Source organism: Odocoileus virginianus, chromosome 16, assembly GCF_023699985.2.
Source record: "Odocoileus virginianus isolate 20LAN1187 ecotype Illinois chromosome 16, Ovbor_1.2, whole genome shotgun sequence".
NCBI lineage: Eukaryota > Metazoa > Chordata > Mammalia > Artiodactyla > Cervidae > Odocoileus > Odocoileus virginianus.
This window is the reverse complement of record NC_069689.1, coordinates 54960154-54981041: the sequence shown is the minus strand read 5'-3', so window position 1 is coordinate 54981041 and position 20888 is coordinate 54960154. Positions and strand designations below refer to the sequence as shown.

Genomic DNA, 20888 nt, shown 5'->3' with positions numbered 1-20888 from the left:
AGTGTGAAGGGGGGATTCCATCATTTCTCAGTTCTCTCCCTCATTTACAGTTTGCATACAGTTAGGATAACCATTCTCTCAGATAGGATTTGATTACTTGTTGTCATATTGATTGGTATCCCTCCTGTAATAAATAGGGATGTTGAGTATCTTGTTCCGTGACCATTTGTTGTTTTTTTTTTTCCTTTTTTTTTTTTTTGCTTAAAGGGTGTGAGGAAAATTTACCTGTCACAATTGGGGTTCTTGAACGTCAGTTGTGTTTGAAATTTATGTCTCCAATACCTACTGTAAAACCTTTTCTGACGGCAGCTATCAGTAACAGTCCCTTGAGTTTTGTAAATTGGAGGTGCCAGTAAGCCCCTGTGGTCAACTACAAGTACCAGTTGTAGTTATAGAAAATGTCCACAAGGTGGCAGTAATTCTTCATGTCCAACACTGGTTTCATATGCAACCAGAGCATTCAGGAAAGATGGTTTCCTGGATGGTGAATTAGAGTGGAAGGTGCCTGAGCAAACACCCCAAGGGCCTGTGTCTCGTTGCTTCTTCCCCCTGAAGCTTCACCCCTCCCCTCCAGATTCATGCCTACCTAGGGCTACCTACCTACCTGCTGAGGTGCCTAGGAGGCTGCACTCTCAAGAAGGAGGTTGGAAGTGGGGACCCCAGCACCAGCACCAATAGACCTGGAGTATAGGTTACTTTTCCAGGGTTTGAGGCCAGACAGTCGACCATCCTTTTGTTGTCCTAGGGACTGTTGTCGCAGTCAGAGAAAACCAGACGGTACTCAGTTAAGGACACCCTGACCAACTGTTCAACCCCATTCCAGAGCAGTCATGGGTTCCAAGGCTGCTCAGACTCCAGGGATGGGATAGCAGCCCAAGTCAGGGAGATGGTAGGAAATTAACTAGGTATTGATTTTCTTTTCTTTAATGCCAATGCTATATGGGAATATAGTTGATTTGCCATTTTTGCTTGTCATCAGTATACAACCACCTGATTCTGTTATGACATATGATTGTATACAGCATATCTGTTCTTTTTTGGATTGCTTTTCCCTAGAGGTTATTGCAGAGTTTCAAGCAAAGTTCCCTGTGCTGCACATCAGATGTTTGTGGAGTATCTGTTAGATATACAAATTTCTATGTAAATGTGGAAAGAATGAAGGAAGAAGATAATCCTTGCAAATTGTCTCAACAGATATAGATTTCTCTGTATATGTCAGAGATGCAGATTTTGTGTTTATGTGGGAGGGAGGAGCAAGGAAGAGATACTCTTTATGGATTATCTATTGAAGATATTGGTTTATGTGCCTATGAGGAAGGAAGGAAATAATCTGTGTGGATTTTCTATTACAGATACAGATTTCTGTACATATGTTAGAGATACAGATTTCTTTGTATATGTGAAAGGAAGGAAGGTAGGAAATACTCATTGTGGATTATTTATTACAGATACATATTCTTGTGTATATGTTAGCCCCGAATTTCTAATTCGTGCCTGGCCCTTCACTTTTTTGGGGCAGGGGGACTTTGTGTTTGAATTCTCAGAGTCTCTTTTTGTGTTGTGAGTTAGTTCCTTTGCAACTCTTTTATTTTCATCTTGCATAGAAGGGAGACAGTATACTATTGTCTTTCCTTGACTGGCTGACTTGGTTGGTGTAAGATTCTTCAGGGTCCATCCCTGTGGCAGCTGGGGGCGCAATTTCAGCGGCAGTGTCTCACAGTCCATTGTGTGCATGAGCTGCGTCTTTAGCTTCAATCTGTCAGTGCACGTTTTCCTGGGTCTGTGTTTTGCTGTTGTAAGTAGGGCTGCAGTGAATGTTGGGGTGCACGTGTCTTTTTGAATGGTGGTATTTTCTATATAAGCCCACATGAGGATATGTCAGATTCTAGGCTTAGTTTTTCTGAAGATCTTTTTCTAGCATGTGGAGGCTGTACTTTCTAGGGCTGTTGGCAGTCTCCATTCCCACTGACTGTGTCAAGTAGGTTCCATCACTACCCAGCTCTCTCCCGCATGTATTGTTGCAGACTTGTGAGGATGGCCATTCTGGTAGGTTGGATTTAATTTCTTGTTGTCATTTTGATTGGCATTTCTCCTGTACTAATTAGGGATGCTGAGCATATTGTCCTGTATCAGTTTGGGTTTTTTTTTTTTCTTAAGGGTGTGAGGAGAATTTACCGTTTGCCATTGGCTTCTTGTAAGTTGGTTGTGGTTATAATTTATTTCTGCAGTATCTGCTTCAGGACCTTTCCTGAGGGTGAGTGTGTCTATATGCTAAGTTGCTTCAGTCATATCCAACTCTTTGTGACCCTATGAACCATAGCCCACCAGACTATTCTGTCCATGGAATTCTCCAGGCAAGAATGCTGGAGTGGGTTGCCATGCCCTCCTCCAGGGATCTTCCTGACCCAGGGACTGAACCAGTGTCTTTATGTCTCCTGCATTGGCAGGCAGTTCTTTACCACTAGCGACGCCACCTGGGAAGCCCCAGTAGAATTTTTAAAAGTCATTAACAATTCACCTAGTCATACAGAAAGAGGTTAAGCTGTATCACCAGGGCAAACTGTTAAACCTCAGATGGAAAGGTCACACTGAGGCCTGAGATGTGGGAAGGGTCAGCAGACATGGTGGTCTCACCACGTGCCCCCTTGGCTGTGACTGTATTTGCTCAAGGAACAGCTTTTATTGGATGGTGGAACTTGGTCCCACCACAAGCTTCCCTTTGAAGGGAGCAGTGCACATCTTTAAAACTGCTCAAAGATGCAAAACTGAGCCCATCGCCTTGAGTAACATGATAATGCGTGTCCCTACAGTTAGACTAAGAAAGGGAATAAGTACTTCATAAATCCTTATCTGTGAAAAAATTGTCAAGTAGACATGTCAAACCTAATTTATTTTACACATCTGAAAATTAAAGAATCATCATATAATTCTCCTTATTGTTAATTATTTGAAAAATTCAAATCAAAACTTCAATGAGGTACCACCTCAAACTGATCAGAAAGGCCATCACTTAAAAATCTCCAAATAACAAGTGTTGCAGAGGGTATGGAGAAAAGGGAGCCCTCCCACACTGTTGCTGGGAATGTAAATTGGTGCAGTCACTCTAGAGAACAGTATGGAGTTTCCACAAAAAAAACTAAAAATAGAGTTATCATAAAAAAAAAATAGAGTTATCATATGATCCAGCAATCCCACTTCTAGCCAAACATCCAGAAAAGGCTATGATTCAAAAAGACACATGAAGTGTGTGCATGCCAGCTGCAGATCTGACAAGAAGCCTCAGTCTCACGTCTGAGATGTCAGATTTGTTCTCACATGTTGTCTGCTATATTTAGATGCTTGGTTCATACTCCATGTAATCACATACTGTCATAATTAAATCCAATTTGAATTTCAGCCTTATTTGTAGGATCTGGCTTCTCTCCAGCAGCGTAGGAACATTCCCTTTTCTCCAAGTCCTGTTTCCCTAAAGTGACATTTGAAACCTCAAAAACTGTTGATATGAATATCAATTTCATTCTAGCTCAGTTTGAATAGAGAAGCAAAAAAAATCAGTGGGCCTATGTTTTCTGTTTTCTTTATGGAGAATAATGAAACTGAAGAAAAAGTACCTGCAGCTCATGTGCTCTTTGAGGCATTAATCTTTTGCAGGACTTTTCTTTTATTTTCAAGTGTGACCTTTTATTCATATAATAACAACAGAATTAGGAGAAAATAATTTGAAATGATGGCTTGCTTCTACCTAGAAAATCTAAACCAAAGGAACCAATGGAAACTGTAAAATCAGGGTTCCAAGCTTTTAGGAATATTTTAGGTTTGCAAATAACTAGTATACTTGGATTTAAGACAGTATATTTTTATTCTGTTAAAGAATGTAGTTTTCCAAAAGGCAGAATGTAAAGGTTCCCTGCTGGAAACCTGGGATGCTGGAATCAGGCCACTTCTTGTCTGTCTCTATAGGACACTGGGCTGTACTCTTAGAAGTTCCTGGATCTCCCCTGGATCCTGACCATCATGTGACCAGAGAAATTGGTAACATTGTTGTTTGCCTGTTGAAATGTATAATGACACAGATCCTTTCAGTTTCCTGATGTGGGTGAAGTGTGGAGCCGTGATGATTTCTTCTTCAAGAAATGTGCATCCTAGTTCCCACACAAGGGTGAGCCCCCTGTCCAACAACGAGAGACCCTGCATGTGGGTGACCTGTGCCTCCTGGGAGACCAGCCCTAGACTAGTGTGAACGTGACCAAGTTCCATCTTCACGGTAGATTTAGAACTCCCCAAGTCCTGTCTGCGCTGATGATGTTTAGTTGAGACAATGTGCTTTTTACATTGAGAACACTTAAACCTGACCTTATACACTGCACACTAGGACATGGAGAACTGGGTAGAGACCCAGCATGGCCTCTGTCCTGGAAAACTCTGTGCCTGCATCTGAATGTCAGTGCTCAGATGTCTGGGCTCTGGGGCTGAGGTGGGCTTCTCTGGGTAACCGTGCTCTCCTCTGAGTGGGGTTCCATGGCCCTCCGGGGGGTCAGCGCTGCGGTAGGGCTCCTAGTCTGTCCCCTGCCAGGGTCACCTTCCCTGGGGCTCCTGGAGACCCCTCAGGTGGGCTACCTGGTAATCATTCCAATTTTCCAGCACATTCAGGTTGAGTAGGGAGGCAGGTTCTCCTGGTGAATTGATTCCAGGTCACAGGGATTGGGCAAAAATCAATGGGCAGCAGGTGAGGTTGCTGCTGTGGTCTCCTTCCCGTCGACTCTCTCCTCTGAAGAGAACAGAGCTGCCCCGCGTCTCTCAGCCCAGCTCTCCCGTGTTTCTCAGCACCTCAGCGGGACAAGAAGGACAGAGCCTGCCAGAACCAAGGGAGTGTGTTCAACTCTAGCATGAGCTTCCAAAGCAGCAAAAAAATCACACAACATGAAAGTGAAAACAGGAAGGGCCTGACTTCCCAGGGACATTTGCTTCTTTCTAGGGTCCCTGGAGGTCCCAGGGACCAGGCTTGTTTACACATTAGGGGCCCATGGACCACAGCCATAGCGTCCTGACTGAGGGGACGTGTGACCCCAGGTTGGGGGAGGGCGGTCTGGGGACTGTGTGAGCCTCACCCCATCTGCATGAGTCAGTATCACCTGTATGGGGAGACCACAAACAAAACTAACAAAAAGGGAAGAATACATGAACGCTTCACTTGTGTTTAGGAATTAATGCTTTACGGTACTCACTTTATATAGGCCTGTGCCTCTTTACCCCGGGAGGTTCACCCTCCCTGGGGCTCCTGGAGACACCTCAGGTGTCTACCTGGTAATTATTCCAATTCACCAGCAGGAGCATGGAGGAAAGGGAGGCAGGTTCACCTGGTGAGTTTATTGCAGGGCACACGGATCAGGCAAAAGGCCAATGGGCAGCAGGTGAGGTTGCTGCTCTCCTTCCAGGTTATCTGCTTCCAGGTGACCATCCCTACTCAGCAGAGAGCAGACCTGCCCTCATCTCCCAGCCCTGCGTCTGGTGTGTTTTCTCAACACCTCAGTGGAACAAGAAAGGACCTAGCCCTCCAGAACCAAGGTAGTGTGTTCAACATTAGCATGACAGCTGTAGAAACAGTTATTATCACACAGAACCAAAGGGTAAAGAGGAGGACTTCTCTGGGACAAGTGTGGGGAGAGGAGACCGACCCTATGCTTCTTTCTACCAAGCGAAGAGGTTACGGGAACCCACTTGTTTTCACTTTAGGGGCCCAAGCAGCAGACACCATGTCCCAATCAAGGGTCATGGGACCCCAGGTGCTGGGTCTGGGGATTGTGTGGGTCTCACCCCCTCCACAAGGGTCAGGAATCTTTACCTGGAAACCCCATATCTGCTCTTTACCTGCAGTGTGTCTTGTCCCCTCAGAGATTCCCAACGTCTGAATTGAGGGTGTTGCCCTGATTAACCTATGGTCCTTTTTCTTCTCTTCACCTTGTCACCTTCACATGAGTGGGTTGCTGCTGTGTTCTGCAGAATGAAAACCTTTGGAGGTGTCGAGTTAATATCATAACATATCACACGTCTAATTCATAGTTCATCACTGCCTGGTTTCCCCTTCACCAAGCTCAGGTAATTTAATTTGTAGTTTAATTTTTATTTTATAGTGGGATAGAGTTGATTTAACATTGTTTCATTGGTTTTAGGTGTACAGGAATTTGAATTATTTTACATGGACATGTATCTATTCTTTTTTTCATTTTGTTTCTCATACAGGTTATTACAGTTTGTTCAGTAGAGTTCACTGTTCTATTCAGTAGATTCTATTTGATTATCAGTTTGATTGCTATTAGTGTGTATATTTTAATCTGAACCTCTTAATTTATCCCTCCCTTTTAACTTTCTTTTGATAATCATAATTTGGTTTTCTCAATCTGCGAGTCCATTTCTGTTTTGTAAATGAGTTCACTGATATGAACTTATAGATTCTAATAGTGGTATCTTACAATATTTGTCTTTTTCTCTCTGACTTACCTCACTTAATATGAAAATTTCTCAATCCATCCATGCTGCTGCCAATATGATTATTTTTTTCTGTTTTACAGCTAAGAAGTATTCCACTGTATAAATGCATGACGTACTTTTCATTTTTCTGTCAATGGACATTTTGGTGGGTTCCATGGCTTGGCTATTGTAAATAGTGCTCTTTGAAAATCAAAGAGCACATGTCATTTCAAATGATGAATTTCTCCAGATCTAAGCCTGGGAGTGGGATTGCAGGATCATATGATACCTGTATGTTTAGTGTTCAAGGAAACTCTTGCTGTTTTCCATAGTGGCTTCACCATTTACATTCCCACCAAGATTGTAGGAGGATTCCCTTTTCTGTACATCCTGTGCAGTATTTATTCTTTGTAGAGCTTTTTGATGATGGACATTGTGATCAGTGTGAGGTGATACTTCACTGTAATTTTGATTTGCTTTGACTTAATAATTCTTGATGTGGAGTATCTTTCCATGTGCTTTTATTGCTTTACACTTTGTGAGTACAGTTTACCTTTTGAATCTGACTTGCTGAAACTGGGCTCTGTTTGAACTTCTTTTCTGATGATTTACCCCAGGGCACTTCATTTACAGCCCTGTTGGACTTTTGACTATTAAGAGCATATCAGCACCTGTTTTATGTGTATCTATTAATCTGTATCACCTAATTGCTCTCTACCCCCTCAACTTTCTTTTCTGGTACCATAATTTTTTTTAAGTCTCTGAGGCTGATTCTCTTTTATAAAAAGTTCATTTATATCCATTTTTTTTCATTTATATCAGTATTTAGATTCCACCTGAAATGATGTCCTGTGATACCTGTCTTTCCCTGTCTCACTTCACTTAGTACGAGCATCTCAGATTTCTTCCCTGTAACTGGAAATGGTATTATTTCATCTTTATTTCTGAGTATTAACTGCATTGTGTATATGTACCCATCTTCTGTATCCATCCATCTGTCCTTGTACATTTAAGTTGCTTCCTTGTCTTTGCTATTGTACCTAGTGCTGCCATGATCGTTGGGGTGCAGGTATGTTTTAAAATTTTTGTTTTCTTATGGATCCATGCCTAGGTCTGGGATTGCTGGGTAACTTTGTACCTCTGTTTTTAGTTAGAGAACCTCCATGATGTTCTCCCTAGTGGATGGACCCATTTATGTTCCCACCTACGTGGTCGGAGGGCTTTCTTCTCTCCACACCTTCTGCAGAATTTATTGTTGTAGATTTTTTGGAGATACTCATTCTTATCGTTATGAAGTGTTACCTCATTGGACCACTGATTTGCCTTTCTCTAAGAACTAATGATGCTGACAATCTTTTCTTGTACTTTATGGCCATCTCTGTGCCTTCTCTGGAGAAATGTGCATTTAGGTGTTTGGAAATTTTTATTGGATTGCTTGGTTTTTTTATATTGAGCTTTATGAGTTGTTTGTATGTATGGAGATAAATTCCCTGTGGGTATCTTCATTTGCTAGAATTTTTCCATTCTTGGTTGTCTTTCTCTTTCACTGATGGTTTCCTGTGCTGTGCAAATGCTTTGAAGGTCTGTTAGGTCCCATTTGTTTAGTTTCATTTGTCCTGATTCTAAGTGCCGGATCAAAAAAGAACTTGCTGCATTTTATGTGTTCTGCTTTTTTTCCTCAGGAGTTCCATTGTACCTGTCCTTTTATTCAGACCTTTAATCTATTTGCAGTTAATTTTTGTGTATGGTGTTAGGGAGTCATCTAGTTTCATTCTCCTTTTCATGCTAAGAAACCTGCCTCATGTCCTCCACAGTGGCTGCTCCCAACTTCCATCCCAGCATCACTGTGGGAAGGTTCCCTTTTTCTCTACACCCTCTCCAGCATTTATTGTTTGTAGAGTTTCTGCCTATGGCCACTCTCACCTGTGTGAGGTGAAACCTCATTGAAGTTTTGGTTTGCATTTCCTCTCATATTTAGTGATGCTGACATCTTTTCATTGATTTTTTAAACAGTGTGAGTTAAACTTACTTATTCAAATTGACTTCTTGAGTGCCTGCCCTATTTTGAATATTTTTCTGATGACCTTACTTAGAACATTTCTTTGAAAAGTGAGAGTTGCTCAGTCATGTCCAACTCTTTGTGACCCCATGGACTATAAGTCCATGGAATTCTCTAGGCCAGAATTACTGGAGTGGTAACCTTTCCCTTCTCCAGGGGATCTTCCCAACTCAGGGATCGAACCCAGATCTCCCACATTGCAGGCAGATTCTTTACCAGCTGAGCCACAAGAACATTTCTTTAGGACAAGTGATTTTTTACTTATAGCCCCTCAGGCCTTGTGAATGTTAAATACCCATGAGCTTTGGTTTTAAAGTTCCTGGGGTAACCAGAGCCTTAAAGAAAGTCCTACGTCTAGACTGTCAGAGTGGAATGGGCCAGAGGAAACACTCCAGGCTTGTGTCCCATTCCTTCTTCCTTTCTTACCCCTGTCCCCTGGACAAATCCCAATTCCTGTAACACCACTCTGGGGAGGGTGCTTTCATCCATAGGTGGAGCAACCCTAAGGAAAGAGGCTGGAGGTGGGAACCCCACCACCAGGAGACATGGAGCCCACGGGGTTTTCAAAGCTCTTCCATCCCAGAGACTACACATCTTTTGGGTGCAGTAGGCACAGTTTCACTGCAGGAGGATCCACCTGGATCTGAAGGTTGTGGATTGGTGTAGAGGGGAACAAGCTCGCCAGGTCCATGGGGCAGGGTTCATTGGCTGGCACATCCTCCCCAGCTCCGTCAGCCCCATGACAGTCCATCCTTGGGAAACAAGTCTGCCCAGGCTTCAGGGATGTGACATCAGCTGAGCTCACCAAGACCTGAGGGGAATAGAGTTGGCATTCTCTTTTTGTAATTTGTATTTTGTATTGGTGTATAGGTGACTTTAAAGTTGTAGGGTGAAAAAAAAAAGTTGTAGGGTGTGTTTAGTTTTGTTTTTAATTTTAGGTGGACAGCGACATGATTCACTTATGCATAGATGTGTACATGTCCTTTTTTGGGTTCTCTTCCCATATAGTTTATTATTCAGTGTTTAGTAGGGTTCCTTGTTGATTACTTCATAAAGAGTAGTGTGTGTATGTTCATTTCCACTGGCTCATTTCTCACTGCCCATCACATTTCCCTTCTGGTAACATTAAGGTGCTTTGCTATATTGTAAGTCTGTTTCTGTTTGTAAAGAAGTTCTTTGTATCCATTTTTAGAATCCACCTCCAAGAGATATCATGTGATATTTGTCTTCCTTTGTCTCACTTCACTTAGTATGATCGTCTCCTCTTCCTTCCTTGTTGCTGGACTTGGCATGATGTCACCCTTTCTATGGCTGAGTAATGTTGCACTGTGTGCATGTATCCCATCTTGTTTATCCATTCATCTGTCCTTATCCACTTAGGTTGCTTCCAAGTCTTGGCTATTGTACATGAACGTAGCGTGCACCTGTCTTTTAAAATAATGGTTTTCAATGAAAAAACAGAAAGAGAAATTAAGGAAACAATACCATTCACCATTGCAACAAAAAGAATAAAATACTTAGGAGTATATCTACCTAGAGAAACAAAAGACCTATACATAGAAAACTATAAAACACTGATGAAAGAAATCAAAGAGGACACAAACAGATGGAGAAACATACCGTATTCATGGAATGGAAGAATCAATATTGTCAAAATGGCTATTCTACCCAAAGCAATCTGTAGATTCAATGCAATCCCTATCAAGCTAACAACGGTATTTTTCACAGAACTAGAACAAATAATTTCACAATTTGTATGGAAATACAAAAAACCTCAAATAGCTAAAGTAATCTTGAGAAAGAATGGAACTGGAGGAATCAACCTGCCTGACTTCAGGCTCTACTACAAAGCCACAGTCATCAAGACAGTATGGTACTGGCACAAAGACAGAAATATAGATCATCAATGGAACAGAATAGAAAGCCCTGAGATAAATCCATGAACCTATGGACACCTTATCTTTTACAAAGGAGGCAAGGATATACAATGGAAAAAAGACAACCTCTTTAACAAGTGGTGCTGGGAAAACTGGTCAACCACTTGTAAAAGAATGAAACTAGAACACTTTCTAACACCATACACAAAAATAAACTCAAAATGGATTAAAGATCTAAATGTAAGACCAGAAACTATAAAACTCCTAGAGGAGAACATAGGCAAAACACTCTCTGACATAAATCACAGCAGGATCCTCTATGACCCACCTCCCAGAATATTGGAAATAAAAGCAAAATAAACAAATGGCACCTAATGAAACTTAAAAGGTTTTGCACAACAAAGGAAACTATAAGTAAGGTGAAAAGACAGCCCTCAGATTGGGAGAAAATAATAGCAAATGAAGCAACAGACAAAGGATTAATCTCAAAAATATACAAGCAACTCCTGAAGCTCAATTCCAGAAAAATAAATGACCCAATCAAAAAATGGGCCAAAGAACTAAACAGACATTTCTCCAAAGAAGACATACAGATGGCTAACAAACACATGAAAAGATGCTCAACATCACTCATTATCAGAGAAATGCAAATCAAAACCACAATGAGGTACCATTACACACCAGTCAGGATGGCTGCTATCCAAAAGTCTACAAGCAATAAATGCTGGAGAGGGTGTGGAGAAAAGGGAGCCCTCTTACACTGTTGGTGGGAATGCAAACTAGTACAGCCACTATGAAAAACAGTGTGGAGATTTCTTAAAAAACTGGAAATAGAACTGCCATATGACCCAGCAATCCCACTTCTGGGCATACACACTGAGGAAACCAGATCTGAAAGAGACACGTGCACCCCAATGTTCATCACAGCCCTGTTTATAATAGCCAGGACATGGAAGCAACCTAGATGCCCATCAGTAGACGAATGGATAAGAAAGCTGTGGTACATATACACAATGGAATTTTACTCAGCCGTTAGAATTCATTTGAATCAGTTCTAATGAGATGGATGAAACTGGAGCCCATTATACAGAGTGAAGTAAGCCATAAAGATAAAGAACATTACAGCATACTAACACATATATATGGAATTTAGAAAGATGGTAATGATAACCCTATATGCAAAACAGAAAAAGAGACACAGATGTACAGAACAGACTTTTGGACTCTGTGGGAGAAGGCGAGGGTGGGATGTTTTGAAAGAACAGCATGTATATTATCTATAGTGAAACAGATCACCAGCCCAGGTGGGATGCATGAGACAAGTGCTCGGGCCTGGTGCACTGGGAAGACCCAGAGGAATCAGGTGGAGAGGGAGGTGGGAGGGGGGATCGGGATGGGGAATACATGTAACTCCATGGCTGATTCATGTCAATGTATGACAAAACCCATTGAAATGTTGTGAAGTAATTAGCTTCCAACTAATAAAAATAAATGAAAAAAAAATAAAATAAAATAATGGTTTTCTCTGGATCTATGCCCAGTAATGGAACTGCTGGATCATATAGTACTTCTCTGTTTGCTTTTTAATGAACCATTTTTCTATCTCCTTTGTGAATATTGACTTTATTCCCATCAACAGGTAGGTTTCTTTTTTCTACATACCCTCTCCAGCATTTATTGTTGTATATTTTTTGATGCTGACCATTCTGACCCACGTGAGGCAATACTACAGTATACTACTGACCCACAGTTCTCTAATACTTATGGATGCTGAGCATCTTTTCATGTGCTTCCTGGCCACCTCCATGTTTTCTTTGGAGAAATATCCATTTAAGTCTTGTGCTCCTATTTGATTGGGGTTTTTTCTTTGATATTGAAGTACATAAGCTGTTTGTGTGTTTTGGAGATAAATTCCTCATGGGTGTCTTTTCTGCAAATATTAGTTGCATTTTGAGGGTTGTCTTTTTGTTGTCTTTGTTTCCTCTGCTCTGCCATCACTTTTAAGGGGAATTCAATCCCAGCTACTTTTGTTTTGCTTTTCATGATTCTAACAGGTGGGTCAAAAGAGAACTTGCTGCATTTCATGTCAAAGCATGTTCTGCTTCTTTCCTCAATAGTTTTCTGCTATCATCCTTTTATTTAGGTCCTTATTTGGAGCTGTTAGGAAGTATTCTAATTTTACTCTCAGTTCTTTAAAAACCTGCACACCATTCTCTATAGTGGCTGTTATTAATTTACCTTTTCACTGACAGTCTAAGAGGGTTCCCTTTTCCCCACAATTTCTCCAGCATTTATTGTTTCTCCAGTTTTGGACAATGGCCATTGTGAACCATGTGAGGAAATGCCTCATTGTAGTTTTGATCTGCATTTCTCTAACAAATAGTGATTTGGCATCTTTTCATGCGATATTTTAGCACTTCAACAGTGTTAGCACTTTAACAGAATCATCTTTTAGGATCTGAAATAGATTGGCTGGATTTCAGTCACCTCCACTAGCTTTGTTCAGTCACTCAGTTGCTTCCAACTCTTTGCGACCCCGTGAACTGCAGCACACCCAGCTTCCCTGCCCCTCACCATCTCCCAGAGGTTGCTCAAACTCCTGTCCATTGAGTCGGTGACGCTATCCAACCATCTCGTCCTCTGTCATCCCTTTCTCCTCCTGCCTTCAATCTTTCCCAGCATCAGGGTCTTTTCTAATGAGTCAGCTTTTTGCAGCAGGTGGCCAATTTTTAGAGCTTCAGCTTTAGCGGTAGTCCTTCCAAAGAATATTCAGGATTGATTTCCTTTAGGATTGACTGGTTTGATCTCCTTGCTGTCCAAGGGGCTCTCAAGAGGCTTCTCCAACCACAGTTCAAATGCATCAGTTCTTTGGTGCTCAGCCTTCTTTATGGTCCAACTCTCACATACATGACTACTGGAAAAAACATAGCTTTGACTATATGAACCTTATGTATTAGAGATATGCATTTCTGTGTATGTTAGAGATACAAATTTCTGTGTATGTGTGGGAGGGAAGAAGGGGGGAGGGAGATAATCCTTGGGTTTATCTATTGCAGACTCACATTTCTATATTTATGTTAGTACAAAGTATAGAGGCTGCGCTTTCAGGAAGGAGGCTTCAGCTTGGTGAGTCTACCCTGTATCCTCAAAGTCAGGGGGTCAGGCCACCATCATTGGGGTACACTAGTTATTCTGGTCCCAGCCAGAAAAAAAAAGACAGTACAAGTTTAAGAGGTGTCTCTATGAAGGGCACCCTGCGGGGCCATCTCGACCCCACCACAGGCCAACCATGGGACTCATGTCTCCTCAGGTCCAGTGATAGGATAAGAGCCCATGTCTTGGAGGTCAGATAGAATAAAGTAGTCATTCCTTCTTTTCTTTTCCTTAGTCTCATTTCAGTGCTCTGTTGAAATCTAACTGATTTGCATTTTTGTGCTTGTCCTCAGTGTACAATGAACTGATTCAGTTATGACAGATACAGTCAGCCTATATGTAGTTGTTTGTGTTTTGATTTTTTTATTCCATGGAGTTTATTGAACAAGGTCCACTGAAGCTCTCTGTTCTGATCATCAGGTCCCTGTGGACTATTTATTAATGATACAGATTTTTTTGTACATATGCAAGGAACCAAGGAAGGAAATAGTCCTTGTAGATAAACTATTCCAGTGACAGATTTCTATGTCTATGTTAGAGATAAATACTTCTGTGTATATGTGCAAGGAAGAAAGAAAGAAATCAAGGAAAGAAGGCTGTAGATAAGCTTTGTGGATTAACTTATATAGATACAGCTTTCTGGAGACACGTTAGATATACAGATTTCAGGGCCAATGTGAAAGGAAGGAAGGAGGAGATAATCCTTGTGGATTATCTATTACAGACACAGATTTCTGTGTATGCATCAGTACTGACCTCCTAATTCATCCCTGGCTCTCACCCTTTTTTTTTTTTTTTAATTTCCCCTCCTTTGGAATTCTGAGTTTGTGTTTGCATCTCAGAGTCACTTTTTATGTTATAAATTACTTCCTCTATCTCTCTTTTTCAGTTTTGCCCTCCAGGGATATCATCTGCTATTTTCTTTCTCTGTTGCTGATTTCTCTTAGTGTGTTGTCCCCCAAAGTCCATCCTTGTGGGGACAGTTGGCCTAATTTCATTATTTCAGTGGCCAAGCCCGAGAAACAGCCCATTGTATATATGTATTGTCGAAGATTTAATCTGTGATTGGCCCTTATCTTAGATCTGTGTCTTGGCCATGGGAGGTACCACTGCAGTGAACGTTGAGGTGCCTGTGTCATTTTGAATGATGATTTTTCATAATATAGGCCAAAGTATGGGTATTAGAATCCTAGGTTTAGCTTTCTTGAAGTTTTTTCTTCTGGCCTGTGGAGACTGTCCCTTCAAGGGGTTGCTGCCTGTGTCTATTCCCAGGGCGTGTGAAGGGGGTTCTGTCATCCCCTGGCTCTCTCCTCCATGTAATGTTTGCAGACACTTAGGATGCCCATGCTGTCAGATGGGATTTGATTGCTTGTTGTCATTTTGATCAGCATCACTCCTGTAATAATTCACGATGCTGAGCATCTTGTCCTGTGGCCTTTGGGTTCTTTCTTTTTTTTTCTTTCATAAAAGGGTGTAAATTTACTGTTGCCATTGGCTTCTTGAAGGTATGCTCTTTTTGGAATTTACTTCTGCAAAACCTGCTGTGGGACCTTTCCTGCGAGCAGCCATCCCTAAGGGTACCACAGGCCTTGTGAATTGGAGGTGCCATAAGAACCAGTTCTGTGAAGACCTACAAGGCCTTCTAGGACTAACACCCAAAACAGAGGTCCTCTTCATTATAGGAGACTGGAATACAAAAGTAGGACGTCGAGAAATACCTGGAGTAACAGGCAAATTTGGCCTTGGAGTACGGAATGAAGCAGGGCAAAGGCTAATAGAGTGTTGCCAAGAGAACACACTGGTCATAGCAAACACCCTCTTCAAACAACACAAGAGAAGACTCTACACCACATGGTCAATACTGAAATCAGACTGATTACATTCTTTGAAGTCAAAGATGGAGAAGTTCTATACAGTCAGCAGAAACAAGACCAGGAGTTGACTGTGGCACAGACCTTGAACTCATTATTGCCAAATTCAGACTTAAATTGAAGAAATCAGGGAAAACCACTAGACCATTCAAATATGACCTAAATCAAATCCCTTACAATATACAATGGAAGTGACAAAGAGATTCTATCAGGGATTAGACCTGATAGAGTGCCTGATGAACAATGGATGGAGGTTCATGACATTGTACAGGAGGCAGGATCAAAACCATCCCCAAGGAAAAGAAATGCAAAAAGGCAAAATGGTTGTCTGAGGAGGCCTTACAAATAGCTGTGAATAGAAAAGAAGCAGAAGGCAAAGGAGAAAGAAAAGATAAACTCATTTGAATGCAGAGTTCCAAAGAATAGGAAGGAGAGATAAGAAAGCTTTCCTCAGTGAACAATGCAAAGAAATAGAGGAAAATAATAGAATGGGGAAATCTAGAGATCTCATCAAGAAAATTAGATATACCAAGGGAACATTTCATGCAAAGACGGGCACAATAAAGGACAGAAATGGTATGGACCTAACAGAAGCAGAAGATATTAAGAAGTGGCAAGAATACACAGAAGAACTATACAAAAAAGATCTTCATGACTCAGATAGTCACAATGGTGTGATCATTCACCTAGAACCAAACATCCTGGAATTCGAAATCACATGGGTCTTAGGAGGCATCACTACGAACAAAGCTAGTGGAGGTGATGGAATTCCAGTTGAGCTATTTCAAACCCTAAAAGATGATGCTGTGAAAGTGCTGCTGCACTCAATAAGCCAAAAACTTTGGAAAATTCAGCAGTGGCCACAAGACTGGAAAAGGTCCGTTTTCATTCCAATTCCAAAGAATGGCAATGTCAAAGAATGCTCAAACTACCACACAATTGCACTCATCTCACACGCTAGTAAAGAAATGCTCAAAATTCTGCAAGCCAGGGTTCAACAGTACGTGAACCATGAACATCCAAATGTTCAAGCTGGATTTAGAAAAGGCAGAGGAACTAGAGATCAAATTGCCAACATCTGTTGGATCATTGAAAAAGCAAGAGAGTTCCAGAAAAACATCTACTTCTTCTTTATTGACTATGCCAAAGCCTTTGACCTAAATGTGTGGATCATGACAAACTCCGAAAAATTCTTCAAGAGATGGGAATACCTGACCTGCCTCTTGAGAAACCTGTATGCAGGACAGGAAGCAACAGTTAAAACTGGACATGGAACAACAGACTGGTTCCAAATTAGGAAAGGAGTACATCAAGGCTGTATATTGTCACCCTGCTTATTTAATTTCCATGCAGAGTACATCATGAGAAATGCTGTGCTGGAAGAAGCACAAGCTGGAATCAAGACTGCCATGAGAAATATCAATAACCTCAGATATGCAGATGACACCACCCTTATGGCAGAAAGTGAAGAACTAAAGAGCCTCTTGATGAAAGTGAAAGAGGAGAGTGAAAACGTTGGCTTAAAGCTCAACATTCAGAAAACTAAGATCATGGCACCTGGTCCCATCACTTCATGGCAAATAGATGAGGAAACACTGGAAATGGTGACAGACTTTATTTTCTTGGGCTCCAAAATCACTGCAGATGGTGACTGCAGCCATGAAATTAAAAGACGCTTATTCCTTGGACGAAAAGATATGACCAACCTAGACAACATATTAAAAAGCAGAGACATTACTTTCCCAACAAAGGCCCATCTAGTCAAAGCTGTGGTATATCCACTAGTCATGTATGGATGTGAGAGTTGGACTATAAAGAAAGCTGAGTGCTGAAGAATTGATGCTTTTGAACTGTGGTGTTGGAGAAGACTCTTGAGAGTCCCTTGGACTGCAAGGAGATCCAACCAGTCCATACTAAAAGAAATCAGTCCTGAATATTCTTTGCAAGGACTGATGCTGAAGCTGAAACTCTAAATCTTTGGCTACCTGATGCGAAGAGCTGACTCATTTGAAAAGACCCTGATGCTGGGAGAGATTGAAGGCGAGAGGAGAAGGGGATGATAGAGGATGAGATGGTTGGATGGCATCACCGACTCAATGGACGTGGGTTTGAGTAAACTCTGGGATTTGGCAATGGACGGGGAAGCCTGGCGTGCTGCAGTCCATGGGATCGCAGAGTCAGACATGACTGAGTGAACTGAACTGAACTGAAGAACCGGGGTGTCATATTGTAGTTACAGGAAATGTCCACAAGGCAGCAGCACTTCTTCACACCCATCTCTGGTTCCACCTGCAACCAGAGCCTTAGGGAAGGGCACCTTCCTGGGCTGTGAATTAGAGTGGAATATGTCTGAACACCCAAGGGCTTGAGTCTCACTAGCTCTTCCCCCTAAAGCTTTACCCCTCCCCTCCAGACTCATGCCTACCTGGGGCACTGCTCCCTGAGACAGTGCCTAGAAGGCTGCACCCTTGGGAAGGAGGCTTCAGCTGGGGACCCCAGCACCAGGGCTCTGGATACTTGGTGACTTTATCTTGTATCCTTGAGGCCAGAGGGTCATGCCACCATCATTGGGTGCACTGGGGATTCTGGTCCTAGCCAGAAAAAAACAGACAGTACAGGTTTAAGAGGCGTCTTTATGAACGGTACCCTGCCAGGCCATCTCGACCCCACCACAGGCCAGGGACTCAGGCCTCCTCAGGTCCAGGGATGGGATAAGAGCCCATGTCTTAGAGGTCACAGGAAATAAAGTAGGCATTCCTTTTCTTTCCTTTTCCTTAGTCTCATTCCGATGCTCTGTTGAAGTCTAGTCGATTTGCAGTTTTGTGCTTCTCGGTGTACAACGAACGGATTCAGTTATGACAGATACATTCAGCATATGTGTAGTTGTTTATGTTTTGATTTTTTTTTCCATAGAGTTTATTGAACAAGGTCCAGTAAAACTCTCTATTCTGACCATCAGATCCCTGCGGACTGTTTATTAGTGATGTAGATTTTTGTACACGTGCAAGGAACCAAGGAAGGAAATAGTCCTTGTAGATAATCTATTCCAGTGACAGATTTCTATGTCTGTGTTAGTGATAAATACTTCTCTGTGTATATGCAAGGAAGGAAGAAAGGAAGAAATCAAGGAAGGAAGGCCATAGAAAAGCCATGTGGATTAGCTCATACAGATACAGATTTCTGCAAATGTGTTAGACATACAGATTTCAGTCCCTATATGAAACAAAGGAAGGATGGAAGGAAAGAATGAAGGAAGGAGGAGATAATTCTTGTGGATTATCAGAGTCACAGATTTCCATGTATACATTAGTACTGACCTAATTCATCCCTGACTCTCCTGTTTGTTTTTTTATTACCCCCCTCTTTGGAATTCAGGGTTTGCGTTTGCATCTCAGAGTGTCTATATTGTAAACAACTTCCTCTGTCTCTCTTTTTTTTCAATTTTGCCTCCAGGACATCTTCTGCTATTTTCTTCCTCAGTTGCTGATTTCTCTTAGCATATTTTCCTCCAAGGTCCATCATTGTGGGGACAGTTGGCCTAATTTCATATTTTCAGTGTTGGTTTTTCAAGTCCAGGTAATATCCCATTTTATATTTGTACCACATTTGTTTAAGATTTAATCTGTCATTGGCCCTTATCTTGGGTCTGTGTCTTGGTGATTGGAGGTGAATGTAGGGGTGCATTTTTCATTTTGAATGACGTTTTTTTGTAAAATAGAACCAGGTTTGGGTATTAGAATCCTAGGTTTAGCTGTCTTGAAATTTTTTCTTCTGTCCTGTGGAGGCTGTCACTTCAAGGGGTTGTTGCCCATATCTGTTCCCAGGGAACATGAAAGGGAGTTCCTTCATCTTGTTGCAGGGAGAAAGCCAATTTTGACTCCATGTTGAAAACTAGTTTTTTGACATGCTTTTCGTTCTTTAATTATTATAATCATACCCAGTGGCTTGCCTGGAGGTCCCTGTCCCCTTGCTTGACTATAAACTGAAGTGTCTTTGTTCAGCTCTGGGAGAGATACTTTGTTCCTGCCACCTGGAAATAGAAGAGATTAACACACCCCTTCTGAAGGCTTTTCATTACCTTGGAAATGTTTTGCAAGACTGAAGTCTTTCTCACTTTACTTCCCCACTGCATCTCCCTCTCCTTCTTTCTTTTGACTTTAGTTCCTCATTGCTTCTTTCTCTCTGATCTAAAAAACAACCTGGCATCCAGACCCCAATAAGGTGGCTAATTTGAGGTACTAGCCTGCCATCTTCTCCTCCTGCCAGATCCCTGATTAAAGTCCCTTCCTTGCCTCAACACCTCATCTCTCAGATTCATTGTCCTATCGTGCAGTGAGCAGTGAGCTTGGCCTCGGGAACAATTTGGCTTAGCCAGTTAGGAGCCTTGTTGCTCATGGCTAGCTGACCCTGATCAGGGAATACTGGGGCAAGACCCTAGCAGCTGCTGGGGCCATTTGTTGTCCTGAAGTTCTTTCCTTCTAGATTCCCTGAAGTGGCACCAGCTACCCCCAGCACTTGGCAATTGAGACAAGGAACTGACAAACTTCGAGAGTTGAGGGACTCAGTTTCATTTGTGGGGTAAGTATATGCAATTTGATAGCTGGTTCAGCCAGTATAATGTTTTGTGTGTCCTTTTGTGTTAAGAGCCGGTGGGCTTGATTTTGGAGGGCAAGTCACTCTGGGGTGCACAAGAGAACATAATTTCTCCTCAATCTGGGCTTTTCCTCTAGGGGATAAGCAAATTTGGTTGGGCACCCATTTGCAGAGAGGAGGTATTATTGGACTCTACCCTGAACCAGTTCATTGGGAACTAGTCCTCATGGGGCATGCCCACCCTAGTTGCAAATACCTCAACTGTAGGGCAAATTTATTTACCTGATTTGGAAACTGGTCCAGTTGGAACTGGTTCATTTTGGAGGTAACTTTTGTGGAGTGGGTAGCCTAGTTGGAATTAATTCATTTGCTTTATAGGGTAAATTTATTTACCCAATCTGGGAATCATTCATGTGGATGCATTGATGCTGGAATCTGTTTGTGCCAGTTTTGTTGGAATCTGTCTGGGTCTTCTCTGTTTGACATTATACATCTGAAAAAAGTGGGAAAATTAGATATGTTAAGATCAAAAGAACAAAGCCCTTGAATGGCTCAGAATTAAACAATCTGGCCTCATAGACACACAGGAGCTGAGGGTGTGACAAGAGACCTCATAGAAAAGACAAGCTGAGTATCTGCGTAGAGTCCTCACAGATAAAAATGAGCTGAGTATCTGCATAGAGTCCTCACAGATAAAAATGAGCTGAGCATCTGCCTAGAGGCCACAAAGACACAGAGGAGCTGAGTGTCTGCCCAGAGGTCTCATAGACACACAGAAGTTGAACATCTGCCTAGAGGCCTCATGGACACGAGCTGAACATCTGTTTACAGACCTCACAGATACACATAAGCTGAGCATCTGGACAG

The 20888-nt window shown here is 41.9% G+C and overlaps 1 long non-coding RNA gene across 1 annotated transcript; it reads left to right on the top strand.

Annotated features, from left to right (window-relative positions):
- The first annotated feature begins 3969 nt into the window (after window positions 1-3969).
- On the top strand, window positions 3970-20187 carry LOC139038745 (uncharacterized). Its single transcript, XR_011491900.1, has 3 exons — window positions 3970-4159; window positions 5436-6096; window positions 19911-20187. It is a non-coding gene; the product is annotated as an uncharacterized lncRNA (long non-coding RNA).
- Window positions 20188-20888: the final 701 nt, after the last annotated feature.